At 44.5% G+C, this 15,803-nt stretch overlaps 5 non-coding genes across 5 annotated transcripts; all 5 read left to right on the top strand.

Moving 5' to 3' along the window:
• Positions 1-327: 327 nt before the first annotated feature.
• LOC130324833 (U2 spliceosomal RNA) lies at positions 328-518 on the top strand. Its single transcript, XR_008869767.1, has one exon. It is a non-coding gene; the product is annotated as a U2 spliceosomal RNA (small nuclear RNA).
• A 2,100-nt stretch (positions 519-2,618) lies between these two features.
• Positions 2,619-2,809, top strand: LOC130324832 (U2 spliceosomal RNA). Its single transcript, XR_008869766.1, has one exon. It is a non-coding gene; the product is annotated as a U2 spliceosomal RNA (small nuclear RNA).
• Positions 2,810-4,899: 2,090 nt separating this feature from the next.
• On the top strand, positions 4,900-5,090 carry LOC130324831 (U2 spliceosomal RNA). The gene has a single exon (XR_008869765.1). It is a non-coding gene; the product is annotated as a U2 spliceosomal RNA (small nuclear RNA).
• Positions 5,091-7,189: 2,099 nt separating this feature from the next.
• Positions 7,190-7,380, top strand: LOC130324830 (U2 spliceosomal RNA). Its single transcript, XR_008869764.1, has one exon. It is a non-coding gene; the product is annotated as a U2 spliceosomal RNA (small nuclear RNA).
• Positions 7,381-9,470: 2,090 nt separating this feature from the next.
• LOC130324829 (U2 spliceosomal RNA) lies at positions 9,471-9,661 on the top strand. Its single transcript, XR_008869763.1, has one exon. It is a non-coding gene; the product is annotated as a U2 spliceosomal RNA (small nuclear RNA).
• Positions 9,662-15,803: the final 6,142 nt, after the last annotated feature.

The raw sequence follows: 15,803 nt of genomic DNA, 5'->3' as shown, positions 1-15,803 counted from the left end.
TGCAGGCAACAAAGGTAGGTGTGTGCTTGTGTGTGTGTTTCCTATGCAGATCCTAAGCCCAGTGTCACATGCAAGTAGGAGGAGTAAGAAGGGTTCCTGGCAAATCCGGGTTATGGATTGCATTTAAAAAGGCCCCGTGGGAGTGCAATGGGCCCCTGTCTTGCTGCTTAGCAATAATGGTATGGGTTTAGGTTCTGCTGTGTGTACTGGTGGTTGACTGCCCCCCAGCCCAGAGTGTGCATGGAAAATTGTCTGGCAGCCTCCCTGACAGCAAGCAGTGATAGTGCCCATGAAGGGGACCTTGTTGGGCCCGCCCCTTTCACGGTTATCGCTTCTCGGCCTTTTGGCTAAGATCAAGTGTAGTATCTGTTCTTATCAGTTTAATATCTGATACGTCCCCTATCTGGGGACCATATATTAAATGGATTTTTGAGAACGGGGGCCGATTTCGAAGCTTGCTTCCGTCGCCCTATGCATTGACCCGATATGGCAGTATCTTCGGGTACAGTGCACCACCCCCTTACAGGGTTAAAAAGAAAGATTCCTACTTTCATTGCTACCTGCTTGCTGGCTAGCCAGCTAGCCAGCCCTGTGGGCCTTGCTGCTGCTGCTGCTGCTGCTGCTGCAGCCAAAAAACAAAAGGTGGTGCTGCTGCTGCTTCTGCTGCTTCTGCTTGTGTCTGGCCGCTGTTGGAGCGTCCAGGCACAGGACTTCTGCTGCTGCTGACTAAATGGCCTCCTTAATTGGATCATTTGAGTAGCCAGCACACCTGTGCAGGTAGGGCATGACATGATAGGCAGCTGCCTTGATAGCGGGTGGGTGCTGAATGTTCCTAATTGACAAAATAAGATTAATGCTTATGAAGAAATATAAAATCTCATCCCTTCCCCAATATCGCGCCACACCCCTACCCCTTAATTCCCTGGTTGAACTTGATGGACATATGTCTTTTTTCGACCGTACTAACTATGTAACTATGTAACATAACATGGGGGGGTCTCCTGGCTGTTCACACAGGTGTGTCATTGCTGTACATTGACCATGCATTGCTTCTGTGGTATTGCAAAGGCAAAGACAAATGCTTCCAGCCATCCATTGCACTAATGGATTGGTCATCAGCTGGCTGTCTATGTCCCGCATCAATATAGACCAAAGTACAGAGGGTTAGGCTATGCTATTGTGCACCTACCTGATGCATCAGAAGGTGCGAGGCCCTTGCTAAATTCTGTGCACAGACTTTGAGATCTATGCTTTAGACTGTATCTAAACCTGCTCCAACATGGACTGACATTCTGGCCTACTTTCAGCCGATGCGACTTGTCTGTCGCTGAACAGTCGCTTTTTATGTATTCAGCACCTATGTATAATGTTGTAAAAATGCTCTAGAAGCTAAAGTCGCAGAAATGTCACACATATTTGGCCTGCAACTTTCTGTGCGACAAATTCAGACAGGAAAAATCAGTATAAATCCTTAGAAAATTATCCCCCAGTGTCTCCATCTGCTGGCGGTATTGAATAAGCATTGCTGCACTGATGGGGTATGCATTAGACGAAAAAAAAGAAGAAAAAGAAGAATAATACGCCCAGAAAAGAGGCGAAAAGGAGAAAAACGTAAAAAAACGTGAAAAAAAAGTAAGAGGAAGAGAAGGGAAAAAAAGGTGGAAATGGGTTTAAAAGTGATTTCGGCGGAGAAATATATATATATATATATATATATATATATATATATATATATATATATATATATGCGCACACACACACATAGATATAAACGTATTCTCCGTTGAGATATTGCAGCCGCTGCTGTGTCCAGGCCCAGGAGCCTTAGCACTGTGCTGTGATGTCACTCAATACCACTGACATCACTAGGTGTAAACAACATCTCTCCTTTGCTGTGTATGTGACTATGGAGCTGTTTGGTGATGTCGTCTATTATGGCCTTCATAGAAGCAACAGGAGATTGTTGCATCCATCTAGAACCCTCAGAACTACAGTGCTATGATGTCACTCACTTCCACAGGCCTTGCAGAGTGTAAACAACAACAACCCAGCTTTGTTGTGTATGTAACCATAGGGATTGTGATGTCACCTAGAACCTTCACAGCAGCGACAGCTTTATGAGGAGCATCAGCACTGCTCTGCCTGAGCAGAACCATCACCGCCATAGGTTGTCAAATAACCCGGATTTAACCCACACAGGTAAGTCCAATGGGGTGCAGGCATGTCCTCTATGCTTACAGCTTCCCGTGGGTGTTGGTTTGATACCGTTTGGGGACAGCCAAGGAGGCATCTGCAGGCAACAAAGGTAGGTGTGTGCTTGTGTGTGTGTTTCCTATGCAGATCCTAAGCCCAGTGTCACATGCAAGTAGGAGGAGTAAGAAGGGTTCCTGGCAAATCCGGGTTATGGATTGCATTTAAAAAGGCCCCGTGGGAGTGCAATGGGCCCCTGTCTTGCTGCTTAGCAATAATGGTATGGGTTTAGGTTCTGCTGTGTGTACTGGTGGTTGACTGCCCCCCAGCCCAGAGTGTGCATGGAAAATTGTCTGGCAGCCTCCCTGACAGCAAGCAGTGATAGTGCCCATGAAGGGGACCTTGTTGGGCCCGCCCCTTTCACGGTTATCGCTTCTCGGCCTTTTGGCTAAGATCAAGTGTAGTATCTGTTCTTATCAGTTTAATATCTGATACGTCCCCTATCTGGGGACCATATATTAAATGGATTTTTGAGAACGGGGGCCGATTTCGAAGCTTGCTTCCGTCGCCCTATGCATTGACCCGATATGGCAGTATCTTCGGGTACAGTGCACCACCCCCTTACAGGGTTAAAAAGAAAGATTCCTACTTTCATTGCTACCTGCTTGCTGGCTAGCCAGCTAGCCAGCCCTGTGGGCCTTGCTGCTGCTGCTGCTGCTGCTGCTGCAGCCAAAAAACAAAAGGTGGTGCTGCTGCTGCTTCTGCTGCTTCTGCTTGTGTCTGGCCGCTGTTGGAGCGTCCAGGCACAGGACTTCTGCTGCTGCTGACTAAATGGCCTCCTTAATTGGATCATTTGAGTAGCCAGCACACCTGTGCAGGTAGGGCATGACATGATAGGCAGCTGCCTTGATAGCGGGTGGGTGCTGAATGTTCCTAATTGACAAAATAAGATTAATGCTTATGAAGAAATATAAAATCTCATCCCTTCCCCAATATCGCGCCACACCCCTACCCCTTAATTCCCTGGTTGAACTTGATGGACATATGTCTTTTTTCGACCGTACTAACTATGTAACTATGTAACATAACATGGGGGGGTCTCCTGGCTGTTCACACAGGTGTGTCATTGCTGTACATTGACCATGCATTGCTTCTGTGGTATTGCAAAGGCAAAGACAAATGCTTCCAGCCATCCATTGCACTAATGGATTGGTCATCAGCTGGCTGTCTATGTCCCGCATCAATATAGACCAAAGTACAGAGGGTTAGGCTATGCTATAGTGCACCTACCTGATGCATCAGAAGGTGCGAGGCCCTTGCTAAATTCTGTGCACAGACTTTGAGATCTATGCTTTAGACTGTATCTAAACCTGCTCCAACATGGACTGACATTCTGGCCTACTTTCAGCCGATGCGACTTGTCTGTCGCTGAACAGTCGCTTTTTATGTATTCAGCACCTATGTATAATGTTGTAAAAATGCTCTAGAAGCTAAAGTCGCAGAAATGTCACACATATTTGGCCTGCAACTTTCTGTGCGACAAATTCAGACAGGAAAAATCAGTATAAATCCTTAGAAAATTATCCCCCAGTGTCTCCATCTGCTGGCGGTATTGAATAAGCATTGCTGCACTGATGGGGTATGCATTAGACGAAAAAAAAGAAGAAAAAGAAGAATAATACGCCCAGAAAAGAGGCGAAAAGGAGAAAAACGTAAAAAAACGTGAAAAAAAAGTAAGAGGAAGAGAAGGGAAAAAAAGGTGGAAATGGGTTTAAAAGTGATTTCGGCGGAGAAATATATATATATATATATATATATATATATATATATATATATACGCGCACACACACACATATATATAAACGTATTCTCCGTTGAGATATTGCAGCCGCTGCTGTGTCCAGGCCCAGGAGCCTTAGCACTGTGCTGTGATGTCACTCAATACCACTGACATCACTAGGTGTAAACAACATCTCTCCTTTGCTGTGTATGTGACTATGGAGCTGTTTGGTGATGTCGTCTATTATGGCCTTCATAGAAGCAACAGGAGATTGTTGCATCCATCTAGAACCCTCAGAACTACAGTGCTATGATGTCACTCACTTCCACAGGCCTTGCAGAGTGTAAACAACAACAACCCAGCTTTGTTGTGTATGTAACCATAGGGATTGTGATGTCACCTAGAACCTTCACAGCAGCGACAGCTTTATGAGGAGCATCAGCACTGCTCTGCCTGAGCAGAACCATCACCGCCATAGGTTGTCAAATAACCCGGATTTAACCCACACAGGTAAGTCCAATGGGGTGCAGGCATGTCCTCTATGCTTACAGCTTCCCGTGGGTGTTGGTTTGATACCGTTTGGGGACAGCCAAGGAGGCATCTGCAGGCAACAAAGGTAGGTGTGTGCTTGTGTGTGTGTTTCCTATGCAGATCCTAAGCCCAGTGTCACATGCAAGTAGGAGGAGTAAGAAGGGTTCCTGGCAAATCCGGGTTATGGATTGCATTTAAAAAGGCCCCGTGGGAGTGCAATGGGCCCCTGTCTTGCTGCTTAGCAATAATGGTATGGGTTTAGGTTCTGCTGTGTGTACTGGTGGTTGACTGCCCCCCAGCCCAGAGTGTGCATGGAAAATTGTCTGGCAGCCTCCCTGACAGCAAGCAGTGATAGTGCCCATGAAGGGGACCTTGTTGGGCCCGCCCCTTTCACGGTTATCGCTTCTCGGCCTTTTGGCTAAGATCAAGTGTAGTATCTGTTCTTATCAGTTTAATATCTGATACGTCCCCTATCTGGGGACCATATATTAAATGGATTTTTGAGAACGGGGGCCGATTTCGAAGCTTGCTTCCGTCGCCCTATGCATTGACCCGATATGGCAGTATCTTCGGGTACAGTGCACCACCCCCTTACAGGGTTAAAAAGAAAGATTCCTACTTTCATTGCTACCTGCTTGCTGGCTAGCCAGCTAGCCAGCCCTGTGGGCCTTGCTGCTGCTGCTGCTGCTGCTGCTGCTGCAGCCAAAAAACAAAAGGTGGTGCTGCTGCTGCTTCTGCTGCTTCTGCTTGTGTCTGGCCGCTGTTGGAGCGTCCAGGCACAGGACTTCTGCTGCTGCTGACTAAATGGCCTCCTTAATTGGATCATTTGAGTAGCCAGCACACCTGTGCAGGTAGGGCATGACATGATAGGCAGCTGCCTTGATAGCGGGTGGGTGCTGAATGTTCCTAATTGACAAAATAAGATTAATGCTTATGAAGAAATATAAAATCTCATCCCTTCCCCAATATCGCGCCACACCCCTACCCCTTAATTCCCTGGTTGAACTTGATGGACTTATGTCTTTTTTCGACCGTACTAACTATGTAACTATGTAACATAACATGGGGGGGTCTCCTGGCTGTTCACACAGGTGTGTCATTGCTGTACATTGACCATGCATTGCTTCTGTGGTATTGCAAAGGCAAAGACAAATGCTTCCAGCCATCCATTGCACTAATGGATTGGTCATCAGCTGGCTGTCTATGTCCCGCATCAATATAGACCAAAGTACAGAGGGTTAGGCTATGCTATAGTGCACCTACCTGATGCATCAGAAGGTGCGAGGCCCTTGCTAAATTCTGTGCACAGACTTTGAGATCTATGCTTTAGACTGTATCTAAACCTGCTCCAACATGGACTGACATTCTGGCCTACTTTCAGCCGATGCGACTTGTCTGTCGCTGAACAGTCGCTTTTTATGTATTCAGCACCTATGTATAATGTTGTAAAAATGCTCTAGAAGCTAAAGTCGCAGAAATGTCACACATATTTGGCCTGCAACTTTCTGTGCGACAAATTCAGACAGGAAAAATCAGTATAAATCCTTAGAAAATTATCCCCCAGTGTCTCCATCTGCTGGCGGTATTGAATAAGCATTGCTGCACTGATGGGGTATGCATTAGACGAAAAAAAAGAAGAAAAAGAAGAATAATACGCCCAGAAAAGAGGCGAAAAGGAGAAAAACGTAAAAAAACGTGAAAAAAAAGTAAGAGGAAGAGAAGGGAAAAAAAGGTGGAAATGGGTTTAAAAGTGATTTCGGCGGAGAAATATATATATATATATATATATATATATATATATATATATATATATATACGCGCACACACACACATATATATAAACGTATTCTCCGTTGAGATATTGCAGCCGCTGCTGTGTCCAGGCCCAGGAGCCTTAGCACTGTGCTGTGATGTCACTCAATACCACTGACATCACTAGGTGTAAACAACATCTCTCCTTTGCTGTGTATGTGACTATGGAGCTGTTTGGTGATGTCGTCTATTATGGCCTTCATAGAAGCAACAGGAGATTGTTGCATCCATCTAGAACCCTCAGAACTACAGTGCTATGATGTCACTCACTTCCACAGGCCTTGCAGAGTGTAAACAACAACAACCCAGCTTTGTTGTGTATGTAACCATAGGGATTGTGATGTCACCTAGAACCTTCACAGCAGCGACAGCTTTATGAGGAGCATCAGCACTGCTCTGCCTGAGCAGAACCATCACCGCCATAGGTTGTCAAATAACCCGGATTTAACCCACACAGGTAAGTCCAATGGGGTGCAGGCATGTCCTCTATGCTTACAGCTTCCCGTGGGTGTTGGTTTGATACCGTTTGGGGACAGCCAAGGAGGCATCTGCAGGCAACAAAGGTAGGTGTGTGCTTGTGTGTGTGTTTCCTATGCAGATCCTAAGCCCAGTGTCACATGCAAGTAGGAGGAGTAAGAAGGGTTCCTGGCAAATCCGGGTTATGGATTGCATTTAAAAAGGCCCCGTGGGAGTGCAATGGGCCCCTGTCTTGCTGCTTAGCAATAATGGTATGGGTTTAGGTTCTGCTGTGTGTACTGGTGGTTGACTGCCCCCCAGCCCAGAGTGTGCATGGAAAATTGTCTGGCAGCCTCCCTGACAGCAAGCAGTGATAGTGCCCATGAAGGGGACCTTGTTGGGCCCGCCCCTTTCACGGTTATCGCTTCTCGGCCTTTTGGCTAAGATCAAGTGTAGTATCTGTTCTTATCAGTTTAATATCTGATACGTCCCCTATCTGGGGACCATATATTAAATGGATTTTTGAGAACGGGGGCCGATTTCGAAGCTTGCTTCCGTCGCCCTATGCATTGACCCGATATGGCAGTATCTTCGGGTACAGTGCACCACCCCCTTACAGGGTTAAAAAGAAAGATTCCTACTTTCATTGCTACCTGCTTGCTGGCTAGCCAGCTAGCCAGCCCTGTGGGCCTTGCTGCTGCTGCTGCTGCTGCTGCTGCAGCCAAAAAACAAAAGGTGGTGCTGCTGCTGCTTCTGCTGCTTCTGCTTGTGTCTGGCCGCTGTTGGAGCGTCCAGGCACAGGACTTCTGCTGCTGCTGACTAAATGGCCTCCTTAATTGGATCATTTGAGTAGCCAGCACACCTGTGCAGGTAGGGCATGACATGATAGGCAGCTGCCTTGATAGCGGGTGGGTGCTGAATGTTCCTAATTGACAAAATAAGATTAATGCTTATGAAGAAATATAAAATCTCATCCCTTCCCCAATATCGCGCCACACCCCTACCCCTTAATTCCCTGGTTGAACTTGATGGACATATGTCTTTTTTCGACCGTACTAACTATGTAACTATGTAACATAACATGGGGGGGTCTCCTGGCTGTTCACACAGGTGTGTCATTGCTGTACATTGACCATGCATTGCTTCTGTGGTATTGCAAAGGCAAAGACAAATGCTTCCAGCCATCCATTGCACTAATGGATTGGTCATCAGCTGGCTGTCTATGTCCCGCATCAATATAGACCAAAGTACAGAGGGTTAGGCTATGCTATAGTGCACCTACCTGATGCATCAGAAGGTGCGAGGCCCTTGCTAAATTCTGTGCACAGACTTTGAGATCTATGCTTTAGACTGTATCTAAACCTGCTCCAACATGGACTGACATTCTGGCCTACTTTCAGCCGATGCGACTTGTCTGTCGCTGAACAGTCGCTTTTTATGTATTCAGCACCTATGTATAATGTTGTAAAAATGCTCTAGAAGCTAAAGTCGCAGAAATGTCACACATATTTGGCCTGCAACTTTCTGTGCGACAAATTCAGACAGGAAAAATCAGTATAAATCCTTAGAAAATTATCCCCCAGTGTCTCCATCTGCTGGCGGTATTGAATAAGCATTGCTGCACTGATGGGGTATGCATTAGACGAAAAAAAAGAAGAAAAAGAAGAATAATACGCCCAGAAAAGAGGCGAAAAGGAGAAAAACGTAAAAAAACGTGAAAAAAAAGTAAGAGGAAGAGAAGGGAAAAAAAGGTGGAAATGGGTTTAAAAGTGATTTCGGCGGAGAAATATATATATATATATATATATATATATATATATATATATATACGCGCACACACACACATATATATAAACGTATTCTCCGTTGAGATATTGCAGCCGCTGCTGTGTCCAGGCCCAGGAGCCTTAGCACTGTGCTGTGATGTCACTCAATACCACTGACATCACTAGGTGTAAACAACATCTCTCCTTTGCTGTGTATGTGACTATGGAGCTGTTTGGTGATGTCGTCTATTATGGCCTTCATAGAAGCAACAGGAGATTGTTGCATCCATCTAGAACCCTCAGAACTACAGTGCTATGATGTCACTCACTTCCACAGGCCTTGCAGAGTGTAAACAACAACAACCCAGCTTTGTTGTGTATGTAACCATAGGGATTGTGATGTCACCTAGAACCTTCACAGCAGCGACAGCTTTATGAGGAGCATCAGCACTGCTCTGCCTGAGCAGAACCATCACCGCCATAGGTTGTCAAATAACCCGGATTTAACCCACACAGGTAAGTCCAATGGGGTGCAGGCATGTCCTCTATGCTTACAGCTTCCCGTGGGTGTTGGTTTGATACCGTTTGGGGACAGCCAAGGAGGCATCTGCAGGCAACAAAGGTAGGTGTGTGCTTGTGTGTGTGTTTCCTATGCAGATCCTAAGCCCAGTGTCACATGCAAGTAGGAGGAGTAAGAAGGGTTCCTGGCAAATCCGGGTTATGGATTGCATTTAAAAAGGCCCCGTGGGAGTGCAATGGGCCCCTGTCTTGCTGCTTAGCAATAATGGTATGGGTTTAGGTTCTGCTGTGTGTACTGGTGGTTGACTGCCCCCCAGCCCAGAGTGTGCATGGAAAATTGTCTGGCAGCCTCCCTGACAGCAAGCAGTGATAGTGCCCATGAAGGGGACCTTGTTGGGCCCGCCCCTTTCACGGTTATCGCTTCTCGGCCTTTTGGCTAAGATCAAGTGTAGTATCTGTTCTTATCAGTTTAATATCTGATACGTCCCCTATCTGGGGACCATATATTAAATGGATTTTTGAGAACGGGGGCCGATTTCGAAGCTTGCTTCCGTCGCCCTATGCATTGACCCGATATGGCAGTATCTTCGGGTACAGTGCACCACCCCCTTACAGGGTTAAAAAGAAAGATTCCTACTTTCATTGCTACCTGCTTGCTGGCTAGCCAGCTAGCCAGCCCTGTGGGCCTTGCTGCTGCTGCTGCTGCTGCTGCTGCTGCTGCAGCCAAAAAACAAAAGGTGGTGCTGCTGCTGCTTCTGCTGCTTCTGCTTGTGTCTGGCCGCTGTTGGAGCGTCCAGGCACAGGACTTCTGCTGCTGCTGACTAAATGGCCTCCTTAATTGGATCATTTGAGTAGCCAGCACACCTGTGCAGGTAGGGCATGACATGATAGGCAGCTGCCTTGATAGCGGGTGGGTGCTGAATGTTCCTAATTGACAAAATAAGATTAATGCTTATGAAGAAATATAAAATCTCATCCCTTCCCCAATATCGCGCCACACCCCTACCCCTTAATTCCCTGGTTGAACTTGATGGACTTATGTCTTTTTTCGACCGTACTAACTATGTAACTATGTAACATAACATGGGGGGGTCTCCTGGCTGTTCACACAGGTGTGTCATTGCTGTACATTGACCATGCATTGCTTCTGTGGTATTGCAAAGGCAAAGACAAATGCTTCCAGCCATCCATTGCACTAATGGATTGGTCATCAGCTGGCTGTCTATGTCCCGCATCAATATAGACCAAAGTACAGAGGGTTAGGCTATGCTATAGTGCACCTACCTGATGCATCAGAAGGTGCGAGGCCCTTGCTAAATTCTGTGCACAGACTTTGAGATCTATGCTTTAGACTGTATCTAAACCTGCTCCAACATGGACTGACATTCTGGCCTACTTTCAGCCGATGCGACTTGTCTGTCGCTGAACAGTCGCTTTTTATGTATTCAGCACCTATGTATAATGTTGTAAAAATGCTCTAGAAGCTAAAGTCGCAGAAATGTCACACATATTTGGCCTGCAACTTTCTGTGCGACAAATTCAGACAGGAAAAATCAGTATAAATCCTTAGAAAATTATCCCCCAGTGTCTCCATCTGCTGGCGGTATTGAATAAGCATTGCTGCACTGATGGGGTATGCATTAGACGAAAAAAAAGAAGAAAAAGAAGAATAATACGCCCAGAAAAGAGGCGAAAAGGAGAAAAACGTAAAAAAACGTGAAAAAAAAGTAAGAGGAAGAGAAGGGAAAAAAAGGTGGAAATGGGTTTAAAAGTGATTTCGGCGGAGAAATATATATATATATATATATATATATATATATATATATATATATACGCGCACACACACACATATATATAAACGTATTCTCCGTTGAGATATTGCAGCCGCTGCTGTGTCCAGGCCCAGGAGCCTTAGCACTGTGCTGTGATGTCACTCAATACCACTGACATCACTAGGTGTAAACAACATCTCTCCTTTGCTGTGTATGTGACTATGGAGCTGTTTGGTGATGTCGTCTATTATGGCCTTCATAGAAGCAACAGGAGATTGTTGCATCCATCTAGAACCCTCAGAACTACAGTGCTATGATGTCACTCACTTCCACAGGCCTTGCAGAGTGTAAACAACAACAACCCAGCTTTGTTGTGTATGTAACCATAGGGATTGTGATGTCACCTAGAACCTTCACAGCAGCGACAGCTTTATGAGGAGCATCAGCACTGCTCTGCCTGAGCAGAACCATCACCGCCATAGGTTGTCAAATAACCCGGATTTAACCCACACAGGTAAGTCCAATGGGGTGCAGGCATGTCCTCTATGCTTACAGCTTCCCGTGGGTGTTGGTTTGATACCGTTTGGGGACAGCCAAGGAGGCATCTGCAGGCAACAAAGGTAGGTGTGTGCTTGTGTGTGTGTTTCCTATGCAGATCCTAAGCCCAGTGTCACATGCAAGTAGGAGGAGTAAGAAGGGTTCCTGGCAAATCCGGGTTATGGATTGCATTTAAAAAGGCCCCGTGGGAGTGCAATGGGCCCCTGTCTTGCTGCTTAGCAATAATGGTATGGGTTTAGGTTCTGCTGTGTGTACTGGTGGTTGACTGCCCCCCAGCCCAGAGTGTGCATGGAAAATTGTCTGGCAGCCTCCCTGACAGCAAGCAGTGATAGTGCCCATGAAGGGGACCTTGTTGGGCCCGCCCCTTTCACGGTTATCGCTTCTCGGCCTTTTGGCTTCGATCCCGTGCGGTTTACCGGGCGGGTTAGGAGTTGAAGGGGGTGGTGATCGGGGCCCTCTTTGCGGGGGGCCCTGGGTTATTTCGGAGTTGCGATAGTGGGTTTCATCGCCTGCAAAAATGAGTGGAGGAGAGAGGATTCGCGGAATGGAAGACACGGTCAGGATTTTCGTCCCAACGGAACATCGGGGAACGGTTGGCCTGGACCAGATTGTGCTGGAGATTCTACGCAGGCTCCAGTACCTAAAGGTAACAGATGTATTTGCAATGCAAGATTTCCCTAGACAGGGTATTTATGATGTTACATTTGTTAATTCCGAGATTTGTCAGAGGGTCTACAAGGACCTGGAAGGAATGAAGAGAAAGAATGAGCCGGATATTATGAGGAAAGTTAAAGTAGAGCCTTTGTTTCTGAGTACAGAGAAAGTGGTCATCGTACATATGTACAATCCCAAAGTTACAGACTCAATGGTAACAAATTTTCTTTATCGTTATTGTGAAGAAGTGAAGTTTTTTGGAAAACTAAAGAACAGACATGGTTTTTTTAACTGTAAAAGGAAATATGTTGTGAAGTTCAAGAAGGATGAGTCTATGGAGGAGGGAATTAAGAGTATTCCTCAAGTTTTTTCCATTGGAGGAGAGCGTGGTTTTTGTTTTTATGAGGGGCAGCTTCAGTTTTGCCGCAAATGTCAAGCATATGGCCACGTGCAGGACGCATGTCCTGTGAAGGGTGTTGTTTGTAGGAACTGTGGCAAGACTGGGCATGAAACAAGTTTTTGCGTTGAGGAAAAGACTTGTGATATTTGTGGGAGTAATTCCCATTTGGCAAGAGGATGTCACTTATGGTACAAGAGAAGGAGTTATGCTGATGCGGCTGGAAGTAAAGGTGGACAGAGCAATGAACAGGGAATGGGAAGGAGGTCTTTTTCAGAAGCCACAGGTGTGGATGGAGGTGTGGATGGAGGTGAAAAATCTAATGTGGAGGGGGAATGTGAAGTCGGGAGGAGCGCAGGTGGTACGATTGTTAAAAATGTTGTTGCTCAGGTGGATGTGATTAAAGAGGCTTTTGTGGAGACAAGTGTGGTGGTTGAACAGGAGTATAAGAAAGTGGTCTCCACAAGTGAAATAACATGTGCAAAGGGGGTGGAGGTCAAGAAGATTGAAACTGTGTATGGAGATGTTTTTCCTTGTGGAAGCATGAGTGGTGATGTGGAATGTCCAGACCCTGTTGTGGGGGAGGAGGAGGGAATGGAATTCCAAGAAAATGTGCAGTCACCTGAGAAGTCCCTTACACCTGCTCAGAGATTTGTCAGCAGTGATGAGGAGGATGAGGTGGGGGTGGAAAGTAAAAGAAGTAAAAAAGGAAGTTGGACTGGGGATCAAGAGGACCCAGTGGTTGGAAGAGGAGTTGAAATGGACAGGGACTCTGATCCAGGGTCGCCTGATTGTTATGAAAATGTTTTAAGGAAAGTTGAGAGTCAGAGCAGTAATTTTTAACTATGATGGATATTAAAGTTTTGATTTTATTCATTTTAGTTATTATGACTCTTATCTTAACAACCCTTAATGTCAGGAGTATTGGATCAGAAGTAAGAAGAGCTGCTATTTTTGAGGTGTTGGAGAATGTGAGAGCTGATATAATATGTTTACAGGAGTGTGCAATTAAATCTGCACCTTATGCTGATGAGTGGAGGATGGGACAATCTTTTTGGTCAACTAGTACGGATAACAAGAATGAAGGAGTTGGTTTTTTAATCAAAAATAACAATATCAAAGTTTTAAATTGCCAGATTTTAATACCAGGCCGTTGCATGGTTTTAAACTTTGAGTTTTTAGACCAGAGGATTAGAGTTTTTAACGTATATGCCCCAGCAGAGAAGAAAGAGCGGTTGGTTTTTTTAGAGTCCTTGAAGTTTTTTATCCCTGGTCGGGAAAGTACTATAGTGGCTGGTGATTTTAACTGTATCCGTACTGTTAATGACCGTGAGAGTGCTGCTGAAGTCCGAACTGACATTACCTCTAATGCTTTAAATCAATTAGTACAAGACTTACACTATATAGATGCTGGACTGATGATTGACACTGATGATAGATATACATATGTATCGGATAGTGGTCACTGTAAATCCCGAATAGATTATATTTTTGTGTCTGAAGGGATGAAGGTGGCCCGGTGTAATCAGATGATGTCGATTTTCTCAGATCATAAAATTTTATCTGCTGAAATAAGCATCTCAGAGTCCATTGCCTTTGGTAGGGGACTCTGGAAGTTGAATGTGAGTTTACTTGAAGAAGAGGAGGTAATGGCAGGTTTTAAAAATATATTTTTATCCTGTGCTGCTAAACAAGACTGTTTTAAAAATATTTTAGACTGGTGGGATTGGGCTAAAGTGAACTTTGCTGGTTATTTTAAGTCTGTTTGCATTAAGAGAGCACAGGAGAAGAGGCGGAGAGATGAGACTTTAGTTTCACAGTTGGAGACTCTCTTTAAGTTTAAGAACGCTGGTCTAGAGGTGGATGCTGAAATTTGTGAAATTAAGGAAGAGATGAAGACAAGGTTGAAGGAAAGAGGAAGGAATATTGTTTACAGGGCTAAGGTGCAACATTTGGAGGAGAATGAACAATGTAGTCGATATTTTTTTAAAAAGTGTTTTAAGCCAAAGGGGGTCTTTAAGTCGGTTTTAACCTCAAGTGGTGAGGTGGTTGGTAGGGAGATGGAGGAGGAGGTTTGTAAATTTTATGAAACACTTTTTAGTAATGAAAGTAAAGCTGCTATTAATGAAATGGAAGACTACTGTAACATTTTAGAGGATCAAATTCCAGATGAGGAGAAAGTTTTTTTGGTGGAAGATGTTAGTGAAAATGAAATTAGAATGGCGCTGAATGGAATGGCAAAAGGTAAAACCCCTGGTAGTGACGGCCTTCCAGCTGAGTTTTATGTTGTATTTTGGCCTCTTTTAAAAGATGTTTTTACTCGGGTTGTGCAATATGTTTTTAAGTTTGGGATTTTAGCTGATTCAATGAAGAAGGGAATTATCACACTAATACATAAGAAAGGTGACGAACGTGATATAAAAAATTGGAGACCAATTTCATTGTTAAACAGTGACTATAAAATTATTGCTAAAATTGTTGCAAACAGGCTTAGGAATATTATTGGCCATATGGTAGATAATTACCAAGTATGTGCTGTACCCGGGAGAAGAATTACTGATAATTTATTGATTTTAAGGGATGTTATTTATTATTGTAATTTTAATAAGGTGCCTCTTTTTGTCGAGTCAGTGGATTTCGAGAAGGCCTATGATAAAGTCGCACACAAATTTATGTTTATGGCCCTAAAACATATGGGGATCCCAATGAAGTTATTACATGTTATTAAAGGGTTATATAATGGTGTTACTGGACAAGTTTTAATGAATGGCCATGTTGGTCCTGCTTTTAAGATTTTATCAGGGGTTCGGCAGGGTTGCCCACTCTCCCCAATCCTTTTCATCTGTGTAATAGAGGCCTTGTTAAAGAATGTTCAGAAAGACAAATGTGTTAAAGGAGTTTTTATACCTGGCAGTGGTGGGAGTGATCTTAAGGTTTTAAGCTACATGGATGATGTTGTGTTTACATGTACTTCAAAAGCAGATTTGAATAGAGTGAATTTGCATATTCAAATTTTTTGCTGTGTGGCCGGAATGTGTGTAAACTGGGGCAAATGTCATTTGGTGAATTTTGGGAAATGCGAAGATGTGTTGGTGGATGGAGTAGAGATAAAGGAGAATGTGGAAGTTTTAGGGGTCATTTTTGAAAAGAATCTTAAAGGGACAGAGACTTACAACAAGCTGGACAGTAAAATTGAAAAGAAATTGAATTTTTGGAAATTGAGGAGTTTATCCCTTAAAGGGAAAGTACTTGTTATTAAGACTGTGATTTTACCTTTACTTTTATATACTGCGATGGTTTTTCCACCTGGTAAGCTTTGGATGAGGAAGACAACAAGAAGACTTTTTGTTTTCTTTTGGGGATCCAAA

The sequence above is a fragment of the Hyla sarda genome, unplaced genomic scaffold (genome assembly GCF_029499605.1).
Source record: "Hyla sarda isolate aHylSar1 unplaced genomic scaffold, aHylSar1.hap1 scaffold_266, whole genome shotgun sequence".
NCBI lineage: Eukaryota > Metazoa > Chordata > Amphibia > Anura > Hylidae > Hyla > Hyla sarda.
Note: the sequence above shows the minus strand (reverse complement) of the source record. Positions and strands in the feature narration are given on the sequence as shown.